This window comes from Cetorhinus maximus, chromosome 9 (genome assembly GCF_964194155.1).
Source record: "Cetorhinus maximus chromosome 9, sCetMax3.hap1.1, whole genome shotgun sequence".
NCBI classification, from domain to species: domain Eukaryota; kingdom Metazoa; phylum Chordata; class Chondrichthyes; order Lamniformes; family Cetorhinidae; genus Cetorhinus; species Cetorhinus maximus.
In genome coordinates this window covers 76,298,012-76,310,222 of record NC_135887.1, presented here as the reverse complement: position 1 = coordinate 76,310,222, position 12,211 = coordinate 76,298,012, and the positions used below count along the sequence as shown (strand labels likewise).

Sequence of the window (12,211 nt, the reverse complement as noted above, 5' to 3'; positions counted from 1 at the left end):
ATTTATTTTAGAGGAAGTGAAATTCATTATATAAATTGAGAAGTCTCCTTTCAGCTAGACTGGTAGCTGTAGAGAATGAAGTCAGCCTGTTGTTCTCATTATTAACCAAGCAAATTCATTTTCTCATCTGGGAACATCTGTGCACGCAAGATGTTAACTGTATTTAGTATGACTGTTTCATGCACGTGGTTATAGTGTGAGGTTTTGGAGCTTTGATGATCAGAAAATCAAGTTTCATGTGTCCTAAGCACGAAAGGAAACTGATACAGTTTTCTTGCCATCTGTTAGCTTAATTTTCAGCAGTTTAACCAGTGCAGATTAACCAACTATTAGAAAAGCAGATCATCAGTGTATTGCCACCATAGGTTTGCACATCTATACTTGGCTGAAAAATAAATTGATGAATAATCTGTTTCAAATCGCAAATCAACTAATGTTTCTTCTTCATAAAGACCTTTGTTTTACCATTTGGTGGGGTGGGGGGAAGCAGGTTGGCTGTCGGAGGGGGAACCCATTGAGTGTGGGACAGGGCAGGCTCAGTACTTACTGATAGCTGTCCAGGTTTGGTATCAATGATTCCTTTTACTCCACCAAATATGGGCCAAGGAGAAGGTTGCATTTTTGTTTTACACAATATTTACCTAGGGTTCAGTATTACTGACTATTCCTGTAAATTAATCTGTGGTTCGCTGCAATCCATAGTTTGCTTTCGACTGCCTAATATCAATTAAATGTGATAGGCTCAGGGATTGAACAAGGATTTAATATATTTCAGCCAATGTGGCTTCATTAGCTTTGGCAAAGTAGGGGAAGAGAAAAACCTGTTAAGTGACTCATTGAACAGGAAACTGATAAATGGCAGTAAGGCCAAGCATAACATTTACATCAATTACGCATTTTGCTAAAACTCTTCGAATATAAATAAAACAATGAAGTTGCTTTACTTTTTTTAAACACTAAACAAATAGCTGTTTCTGAAGTTCAATTTTATATTATGAAACAATAGTAAGTGACCGATCACAGAATCTGTGGCCATCTATTTGTGATAGCAGAATGACTGCTGAGTTGAAGGTAGATAATCTTGGATTAATTGTCAAAATCCTCCTATAAAACTATATAGGAAAGGAATTTTAAAAAAGCTTTTAGACACAGTTACAACTACCTTAAATCATATATCTTAAAAAGGATCTGCAGAATGGCTTTAATTGAATGGTTTGGTCAAAATAGTCTGTCCTGTGAGATTTTTTTTCTCATTCAAAATCCTTGTTGACATCCAATTTTTTCAAAACAAGGCCTTTCCGAACTTCCTAGTATACACTTCGGTTAGGTTGGAACATTTTCTGACCTTAAACCTGCGTATACCATATTCAAGCACAAGTGCTATGTTCCTAGAAGTCAATGGCATTATTTATTGTGCACAAAATGCTTCATTTTTTTGTGATGGGGAAGCCATGTCATGTAACCAGGAACTACAGATTTTTGTTTCTTTTCAACACAACTGCAGGATCACTTCAGCTAGGGAATGTGTCCAAACAGATTCATTCCAACTGTCTGGCTTTCATATAGTAATGAGTGGGCTGAGTGAATAGAACTAGCATCCCCAGCAATTTACTCTCAATTAGTGCAGTTGCTGTTATGTAAATGAATGTGGCTGTACTAAGAGGCAGGTAAGAGTCCTAACAGGTATTATGATAATCTACATAATTGATCATATTCTAAATTGTAAGCATCCACCTGTTGGCATTTTCAGTAAAATGGTCCAGATGAAAGCATAACATGATTTTTGTTAGATAACCTTGTTGCAAATTATATGCTTTGAAGCTTCCTAGTGAGTGTGTTGGTGGTTGAGTAGGCAGATGGTGTCAGCAAATGAGTGGTAGATGTCTAAGTGCACTACAGGGGGAGTTTGTATTTGGAACACAATGATTGCAACTCAGTCCAGAACTTGTATTACTGTTGTTGTACCTGAAACCCAACTGCTGTAATATGTGATTATGTAGATACAATCTTTTGCAAGGCTTAATAAGAGAGAAGCAATTAACTTCTTCCATTATTTCATAAAAGGAAAGTTTGTAGAATAAAATTTAGATATGATTACTTCCTTTAGCATATGAAATTCTGATAAATGACAAAAAGAATCAGCATTGTATTTGGATCAAGATTTCCACACACATGCCAGTTGTCAGAATTTTGTAGGGCCTGGTGTGCATGTCATTGTTTGCTAACAAAAAATCAGCATGGACTGTGTATATTGCCACCTACTTCGTTCCTACCATCACGGAAGTGTGTCTAGTTGCTGTGTACTGTAGGGAAAAATTGATGTGCAAGCAGAAGCTCCTGCCACTACAGCTTGCAGCAGCTAGACTTGGCTAAGAGCAGTGCTGAAGCAAGGGAGAGATCGGATAATAATGACATGGAGGGAGGAAAAGAAAGCAGTGAGCAGCAGAAGAGATGGGGGTGGAAATAAGTGGCAATGAAGTGTACACCAGCAGAAACTGGGATTGGTGCCTGGTTTGGTGGGGAAAAGCAAGGAGCAGTTATTTAGGATGAGGGGAAGGAAGAATGAATCAGCATGAACTGGGGAGGGAAGTTCTAGCCTGAACTGGTTGGAGGAATAAATAATGCTAGATTAAATTGAATGGTAACAAGAAAAGTGCAGAGTGACTATGAACAGAGATAGTTGGAAGAAGGGATGGTGTCCATGACCAAAGTTCAGAGAGGATACAGTCCTTAGGCTAGTGGTGAGTTGGCAGAAAGGAAGTGATTGAGAGAACTTTTGGTGAAGAGATGGCCTGGTTGCTATGTTGAAAATCTAAATGTCATTCTCTTTTTCAAGGAATATACCGACAGCTTAAGTTACAAAACCTATGCAAATATTTGTTTTCACATGTCATTAGGTTGTAATCAGAGCTGTTGTTGAGTTGTGGTACTTTTGGGAATTTTATCAGCTTCTTTGAAAGCTACAGTTCAGCTTTTGGTGGTTTTTGAGGTTTGCATGTATGTTTTTATACCAGAAGTAAACCTTTGCCCAATTGACCATTTGGAAATTTAACTGAAATAAAAGGGAAAACACTCAATTTAAAAAGCAGTTATAGTTTGAGAAATAATTTTTTAAATGTGTCAAACTCAAGTCTAATTATACAATGGAAAAGGTTATTGAGTATTTAATAAAATAATTATGGAGTGTACTGTACTTGGATACCGTAAATGAAACGAATAGAAGTGTTCTATCACAATTTTGAGCTATGTTCTGCTTCGATACATATTTCTTTAGTGTCACCTGTGATTCCAGTTTCTTGGATGATTTTCTAGAAGTTCCTGGTTCTTCATTAGTTGTAAACATTGTTCTTCCACATTACCAACTTTGAAAGAAGTGAAGCATTCAACGTTGCATCTTGTATAACTGTCAGTCAGTTATCCAGAAGATTGAGCCTAAAGAACGAACTTTAAAATTGGATTTCTTCAACTCTGAAGTAACGATAAATCAATCTGAAATAAAAGTGCCACCTTAGACTTAGCTCACTGAGCTCTTAATTGATGTATAAGTCAATTATGAATGATGTGTTAGAAAGAATACATGACAATTAGACCAACTCCTGATGTGGTATTCAAAAGATCCCATGTATCAAAGGGGAAAAGTGTATGAAGCAGTGTAACTGGCAAAGATCGAAACATTTGAATTGATAATAGGAACAGTAGAGTGTTTCCGTCTGAACATCATCTGTTACAAATTGGTCAATTTATATTTTGTAGGAGAACAAAGCTTTGTTAAGTTTAACACAACTTGATCTTCTGTGGCATTGCTCACAGACAAAAAATGTTCATTTTTGCTTGTCTCGCATGCTCTCTCACTCCTTCCATCTCTTTTTTTCTTCCCTTTTCTATGCTTGATACATTGTTGTCCCTCTGTATACAACTCCTCACTCAATCTTTCTTAAAATCTGTGCTTTGCTATATCTTTTTTTGTTTGCCATGCATATTTTTTATTTCTTTGCTCCTCATTCTCTAACTTGGATATTCTGGGTTATTTCCCTGAAAGAAAATTGATTGATGTACATACGAACGTACAAATTAGGAGCAGGAGTAGGCCATTTGATAAGATCATAGCTGACCTGATTGTGGCCTCAACTCTACTTTCCTGCCTACTCCCTATACCCTTTGATTCCCTTGTCAATCAAGAATCTGTCTAACTCAGCCTTAACAATATTCACCGATTCTGCCTCCACTGCTCTATGGGGAAGAGAATTCCCCAGACTAACAGCCCTCAGAGAAAAAAATTCTCCTCATTCCTGTCTTAAATGGGAGATGCCTTATTTTTAAACTGTGCCCCCTAGTTCTAGCCTCTCCCATAAGTGGGAACATCCTCTCAGTATCCACCCTGTCAAGTCCCCTGGGATCTTTTATCTCAGATTTATTCTTTCATGTGATGTGGGTGTTGCTGGTTAGGCCAGCATTTATTACCTATCCCTAATTGCCCTTGAGAAGTGGATGCTGTGCTGCCGCCTTGAACTGCTCCAGCCCATGTGGTGTGGGTATGCTTACACTGCTGTAGGGAAGGGAGTTCCAGAATTTTGACCCAGCAACAATGAAAGAATGGCAATATAGTTCCAAGTCAGGTTGGTGTGTGGCTTGGAAGGGATCTTGCAAGGTGGTGATGTTCCCATGCATCTGTTGCCTTGGTCCTTTGAGGTGGTAGAGGTCACGGTTTGGAAGGTACTGTCGAAGAAGCCTTGGCAAGTTGGAGCAGTGCATCTTGTAGATTCTGCACACTGCTGCCACTGTGTGTTGGTAGTGGAGGGAGTGAATGTTTAAAGTGGTGCATGGGATGCCAATTGGGCAAGCTGCTTTGTCCTGATGGTATCGAGCTTCTTGAATGTTTTTAGAGCTGCACTTATTCAGGCAAGTGGAGAGTGTTCTATCGCACTCCTGACTTTTGCCTTGTGGATGATGTAAAGGCTTTGGGGAGTCAGGGAGGTGGGTTACTCGCTGCAGAATTCCCAGCCTCTGACTTCTCGTAGCCACAGTATTTATATAGCCAGTCCAGTTCAGTTCCTGGTCGATGATAACCCGCAGTATGTTGATAGTGGGGGACTCAGTAATGGTAATGCCACTGAATGTCAAGGGGAGATGGTTGGATTCTCTCTTGTTGGAGATGGTCATTGCTCAGCACTTGTGTGGCACGTATGTTACTTGCCACTGATCAGCCCAAGTCTGAACATTGTCCAGGTCTTGCTGCATGCGGAAACGGACTGCTTCAGTATCTGAGGGGTTGTGAATGGTGCGGAATATTGTGCAATCATCAGCGAGCGTACTGATTATGAGCTTAGAATGGAGGGAAGGTAATTGATAAAGCAGCTGAAAGTGGTCGGGCCTAGGACACTGCCCTGAGGAACTCCTGCAGTGATGTCCCAAGACTGAGATGATTGACCTCCAACAACTGCAACCATCTTCCTTTATGCTAGGTATGACTCCAACCAGTGGAGAGTTTTCCCCTGATTCACTTGACCCCAGTTTTGCTACGGTTCATCAATGCCACCCTCAGTCAAATGCTGCTTTGATGTCAAGGGCAGTCACTGTCACCTCACCTCTTTAGTTAAGGTCTTTTGCCCATGTTTGGACCAGGGCTGTAATGATGTCGGGAGCTGAATGGCTCTGGCACTCAATGTACCAGGACACTCAGCTTCCTTCTGTATCGCAGAAGTCTGAAATCTCTCTCTCTTAAATAATATGCTGCTTCTGTATTATAGAAATATAATGACAGAGAAAGAAGCAATATAGATTTGCTGGGCAGTTGTTCTCATGCAATAATTTATCATTTACTGGATTTTAGAATGTTGTATGTTTGAATGGAATAGGGATATATTCTTCTTCCCTATTAAATCAGGCTCCAGCTCACAGTTCCACACCTCCAATTTAAGCTCTGCACCTTTTCCTTTGCACTCATCTTGCTTATCTTCTCAGTGAAACAAGTTTTTAACCTTTTTTTGTTTCTTCACCAAACTAATCTCCCTTTTAAGCTTTCTACTCCAACCTCTGATAAGTTGCTTGGGTGAGGGACATTGTTGACTGTCCTGATTATGAACTTCTGTGGTTAAAAATCTTATTTTCCCCTTAGTAAATTTATTTATGACTTCTATATTTCTCCTTTCATTGATAACTCTCTTCAGCATGTTGGCTCTTTGTTAAGTAAAATTGATGCATTCCAAATTAACCTTGGCTGACATCAGTATTCACGATGGTTTTTATGGTCATCAGTATTAGCTCCACTTATTATCTATCAAATGATATTTGTCCTTTGCAATCATGACTGGTGTCAGACAGTTTATCAGTCAGTTTGACTATGTCCCAGTAATTCAGCTAATCTCTTGTCTTTTCCTGATCTGCATTCCTAACTCTTGTACTGCATCAGTCACTTAACCAATCTTGATCATGGATTATATCATATTAGATCTGTCTCTTGCAGAGCACCCTGCAGTGAATCACAATCTGTGTTGTTTGACAAAATAAATTTGTGTTGGCGGTCTTGTCAAATTTCTTTATTTTTCCTTGGCCTAACTGCTGTTTTCACTTGTAATCCTCTTATTTGTGCCACATTCTACAGCATCTCAAGCCACCATTTTTTCTGCTTGTGTGATCTTTAGAGTTGCTAAATATATTTTTATTAAACTTAAGCCATTAACTTCCTGTCCCTTTAGTCAGTGATCTTTCTCTTCTCTTGCCAAAGCTGTATCTCGTAACTGCTAGGAATTTTTTATCCTGATTATTCAATTGCAAATCCTGCCATAAAGAAAACAGATCTTTTTGGTCCATTTTTGGTCAATCTAAATCTTATTGAAGAACTTCTATGGCAGGATTTATGGATTCCATCTTTACATGACATGAGATAGACGGAGTAGCTGTGAAATAAAAATGGAATCCTCTTGCTTTTTGTCAGAGGGAATGACCAATATACAAATAGATCTTATTTATTTTCCAATTTTGATGAAAGGTCATTGACTGGAAACGTTAACTGTTTCTCTGTCCACAGATTTAACTAGCAGATATTTCCAGAATTTTCTATTTTTATTTATGATTTCCAGTATCCACAGTATTTTGTTTTTCTTGCAGTTCATTGAATTGAGAAGCAGCCTTTGTAGCTGCCATTGCCTGTAGTTAAAAACTAGTAAGGTTAATGATTGCTTGGTGAATGGGAGGAACTGCTCAAGTTTAATTCTTGCTGTTTGAGATGATAATTCTGGTTTCCCACAATAGCTCAATGCGAAAATGAGGTGGAACTGTGCCACAGAGGCTGAGAGGCTACTAAGTTTAATCCTTTGCCTGTGTTACACTAGTTGATATTGGCCAGGATAATGAGGTAGCACTATGCTTGGGCTTACCCTCTTGGCTTAGGCTGGAAATAAATCAGCCGTTGTTCTGTTCCTCATCTTTGGGCAGTGATCCCTGCTGGAGGATGTAGACTTCTGGATTTTGAATAAAGATAGGGACAGGCATGGGTGGGATGTATTGATGCCAAATAGCCCGTTGAACTCACTGTGTAAGCTCATAATTGAATAGTTGTCACTTATTTTTTTATTTCTCATGAAAGTACATTCTCTTTTAATGTTTCATCATTTTAGGTCAATTTGGAAATCCTGTCCGTAATTGCCGACAGGGTCACCACATATCATTATTCGTGGTTGTACATTTATCTGCATGATTCTGTCTCTGTCTCTGTGGAGTGTTTGGATTGTTCAGATGCTCATGTTCTTATAAGTATGAAAAGAAGTCTATTGGAATGTTTGAAGAAACTACACGTTCTTCACTCAAGAGTTTCTGATCAAATCAAATTGCTGCAATTAATAAGCTTTGAGCAGTCAAGCACTTGCTCACTTAAAAAGAGCCAGTTTTGAAATGAAAACGATAATTCCCTATACAGCTCCCAATCGCTCAAAAAAAATTGAAATGTGCAGGTTGATTCTTCAGTACTAAATATTTTAAGAAACTAGATCATCCACTCGGGGACAGTTCATTCAGTCTATTTAAAGTCAAAATGATGTGGGGCATAGTTGGACATTCTCATATTCTTTGCAAATGTTTTTACCTTTATTGTCAAAATAATAACCAAAGTTCAATCGTCAAAATTCTCCCTACTTATTTCCCCTTTCTCCATTAACCTTTCCATCTTCCATATGGGAAGGTTTCCTATGACCAAACAATGTTCATGATAGGTTTCTTGTTAGCAGTTTCTCCTTGTTAATTGCACTTATGTTTTCACAGAATATGCCATCCCCCAGTTCTGGTGCATGCTTATGCATCTTGAATATCTCTGAAACTCACTCATCCTAAGGTGCCTCTATGCCCATTAATTTAAGGTTTCTTTAGAAATCAACTTATATATCACGCATATCAGTATATCATGTTTGTAGTTCTGATATCAACCAATATTTCTAGAAACTTAATTCTGGCCCCAATATAAAATTTGTCAGGAAGATATAATAATTTTCATAATGTTGGAATTTATTGTAGAGTAATATAAGGGTCTGTATGTGTGTTGTGGTGGGGGGGAGGTTTTAAGGAATTACAGACAGCTGGTCTGGGTGCTCTGATGTATCGGTTAGGAAACTAGGTTTGAAATGCTAAGTAGGTAAACATGGGTGAAGGTTTAGAATGTGAAGTGTAAAGGGAACATTTGCATTTTTAAATAAACCAGAGTAGTTTGAATTCAAAAGAGGGGGTGAAATGTTTCACTTAGCCTGGAGATGTTAAGAAACGGTGAGTTTATTTTTCCCAAAGATTACTGGTGAAATTGGTACAATGATAGATTTTTATTATTAGAGAGGTAAAGTCTAAAGACATCGTGAAAAAATGAGAATTTGCATTCAAAGGGGAAAGTATGTATAAAGGAGAGAAGGCTGTGTTCAAGGGAAAGCATTCTAAGATCTGACAAGTGTGAAAAGCCCCTAGCCTCTATGCCCAAACTGCTGTTTGCAAGAACTGAAGTTAAGAAAACTCGCTTCATATTAGATTGTTCAGGGTATCATGTTACTTTGCCTGGGTCTTTTAAAATCTATGTATTTTTACTGTTGCCTTAACGGAGGTGTAACTGGAAGTTAGATTAACTAAGGGAGCTAGGAGTTATCATAGTAGTAATTTGTAGACCTATGAATGTACTTAATAATATTTCTTTATTTAGTTTTGTAAAAGCTCCCTAAGCCCTTGTGGCCATTTTACTGAATTCAAAGCCTGCATCTCGAGATAAATACAAATTGCAAATAGTTGTGGCAGCTGCTTCGAGTTTCCCTCTGGGATTTGAGCATCTTAGCATTTACCATCTGCTGGACCATAACAAATTGTGGTGTAAGTGACGCTTGCCCTTTACCAATTATCCTCTCCATGCTGGAAAGAATGCCTTGTAAATAAATGGTAGATAATGTGTCTTTGCCTCCATACAAGCCAATCAGTGTGCCTCTATTTTAGCCAATAGCCATGCTTTCCAGCAAGCTGGGAATGCAACTCACTTGAGTTCAATGGTAATTGCACTTAACTAGCTCTGAAGTAATTTTTTTCTTGGCTTGATACATAACAGTAAAACAAAATGTACTCTTGTCAAAGTCTGCTTTATGCCCAGGCATGAGTGGATAAATCTGTCTGGCTGGAGTCAAAAGGAAAGAAAGACTTGCATTTATAATGCACTTTTCTTGACCACAGGGTTCCAAAAATGCTTTACAATCAATTAAGTACTTTTGAAGTGGAGTCGCTGTTGTAGAGAATGTGGAAGCCAATTTGTGCGCATCAAGCTCCCACAAACAATACTGTGATAATGGCCAAATTATCTGTTTTTAGTGATGTTAATTGAAGGGTAAAAATTGGCCAAGACACCAGACATAACATAGGTGCCCCCCTCCAAAGTAGTGCTGTAGTTTTATGCCCACCTGACAAGATATCTTGGTTTAACATCTTATCTGAAAGTGGTGAAACCCGCTGTCAGCTTATAATGCCCCAGCTCGGGTGGGCTATAAAAGAACCCCTGGTCAAACGGGGAGGCTCTGCATCACAGCCAAAACTTTTCTGCCCAACACCTTTGCCATTGAGAGACTTGAGAGCACAAAGGTGGTATGGGTGTTTTTCAAAATTAAATCTCACTTGTAAATATGTTAAATTGGTTGACTTTAATCGTATGTGCATCATTGTGTGTTGAGACTAGTTTAGTCAGAGGGCAAAATGTACTAGCACGCTTCAGGTTTGGCATGCATACAGTGATGGTTACAGAGGCGTTAGGACATTTCCTTTATTATGGAAGAAACAATGTTTTTTTTTGTTCACATTTAATTGTATGTTCCTGTTAAGTGTCCAGTGTGGCCCTTCCCACTTAACTCCTCCATGCCTGTGACCCCACTCCACACCCCATACCCCCATTATTGACTCATCCTTGCTGGTTCCAAGCCTCCATGCAAACTGCCGTTCCCCTCCCTTGTGACAGAGAATTAAACAAGGAAAACTGCACAAAACCAACTGGTCCACACCACCTTCAAACAAATGTGAATTGGGTGCCATGAGGTTCTCGTGCTGACTTTATCTTCACTGTAGGACATAATTTTTAAAAAGGTTTTATGCTAATGAGCATTCATGACATGCAAATGTTTTACAAGTATGAACCTGCCACAAGCCGACGTGAGGCTCAACACATTTCAAACACAGTGCTGGCTTTATCTCGGCATCTCGACCTGCTGTCGAAAGAGATTTTGCATCCTGCCTAATTAAGTCATCCTGCAAGTTTCCCACTCTGTGGGCTCCGTAAAATTCCCCCACAAGTTTCTGGAGTGAGATTTAAAGAAACAAGTTTCTGTTAGTTGAAGGGTCAGTCACGAGGGGACACAAGTTCAAGGTGAGGGGCAGGAGGTTTAGGGGGGATGTGAGGGAAAACTTTTTTACCCAGAGGGTGGTGACAGTCTGGAATGCACTGCCTGGGAGAGTGGTGTAGGCGAGTTGCCTCACATCCTTTTAAAAAGTACCTGGATGAGCACTTGGCACGTCATAACATTCAAGGCTATGGGCCAAGTGCTGGTAAATGGGATTAGGTAGGTAGGTCAGGTGTTTCTCACGTGTCGGTGCAGACTCCATGGGCCAAAGGGCCTCTTCTGCACTGTGAGATTCTGTGACTCAGGTGAGAGTGCTACCAACTGAGTCTCGGCGGACACAGGTGAATAGCCTGAGCCAAACAAGGTAATTCCATTTGCGTTAGGTTTAACATAAGAAATATCTCAAGGTGTTTCACACAGAAGTAACAGAAAAGGGGCGAGTCAGGAAAGAAGAAATTAGATGAGGTGACTAAAAGTCAATCCCGCAACATGTGTGCAAATTCTATAGTAGCCAGTATGGTTTGTATCTAGATTGGCAATATGAATATTTCACCTTTTCAGGACATTTACAGCAAGAAGGATTCTGACTTCCTATATCTAGGCTTCAGTTTGTTTTATTTTGCTGACTGTAATGTTAATCTTGTTCAAGTAGAAATATTTGCAATGACCCAAAAATAATGGTAGAATTGCCCTCGGCTCTTTGCTTGCATGGGTCTTGTTAATGATATAGAATGGCAGAAAACCTACAACAACTTACTACTGTCACTCCAAGACCAGGTGATCTTAAAAGTTCCGATAGTTACTGAAGAAGTCATTTATACAGCTTGTAGGGCTAATTGCGTAGTAAAATAAGTTGCTTGTTTCACTTAAGAATCAGATTGCTTCTTTAATCAAAAGATTAAAATGGTTTGTTTCCTTAATATAATTAGCATTGTTCCTTTGAGCAACATGACTGATTTCACAGAGTCACCGAATTGTTACAGCACAGAAAGAGGCATTCAGCCTGTCGCATCTGTGCTGGCATTTCGTTGGAGCAATTTACCTCGTGTCACTTCCCCACCACCTCCTTGTAGCCCTAAACATTCTTCCTTTTCAGATAACAATCCAATTCCCTGTTGAATGTCTTGATTGAACCTGTCTCCATCACACTCTTAGACAGTGCATTCCAAATCCTAACCATGTGTCAGGTGAAAAAGCTTTTCCTCAGGTTATCGTTGCTTTTTTTGCCAATTACCTTAAATCTGTGCCCCTGCCCTGTTCTCAATCCTTCCATGAATGGAAACAGTTTTTCCCCATCTATTCTGTCCAAACCCCTCGTGACTGCCTCTATCAAATCCATTCTTAAGATTTGCCTGTTCATATATATGTGAAGT

The 12,211-nt window shown here is 39.2% G+C and overlaps 1 protein-coding gene across 1 annotated transcript in view; it reads left to right on the top strand.

Annotated features, from left to right (window-relative positions):
* Positions 1–12,211, top strand: part of LOC144685064 (activating molecule in BECN1-regulated autophagy protein 1-like) — a 400,294-nt gene that overhangs the window by 241,112 nt on the left and 146,971 nt on the right. The gene's annotated exons all lie outside the window — the stretch shown is intronic.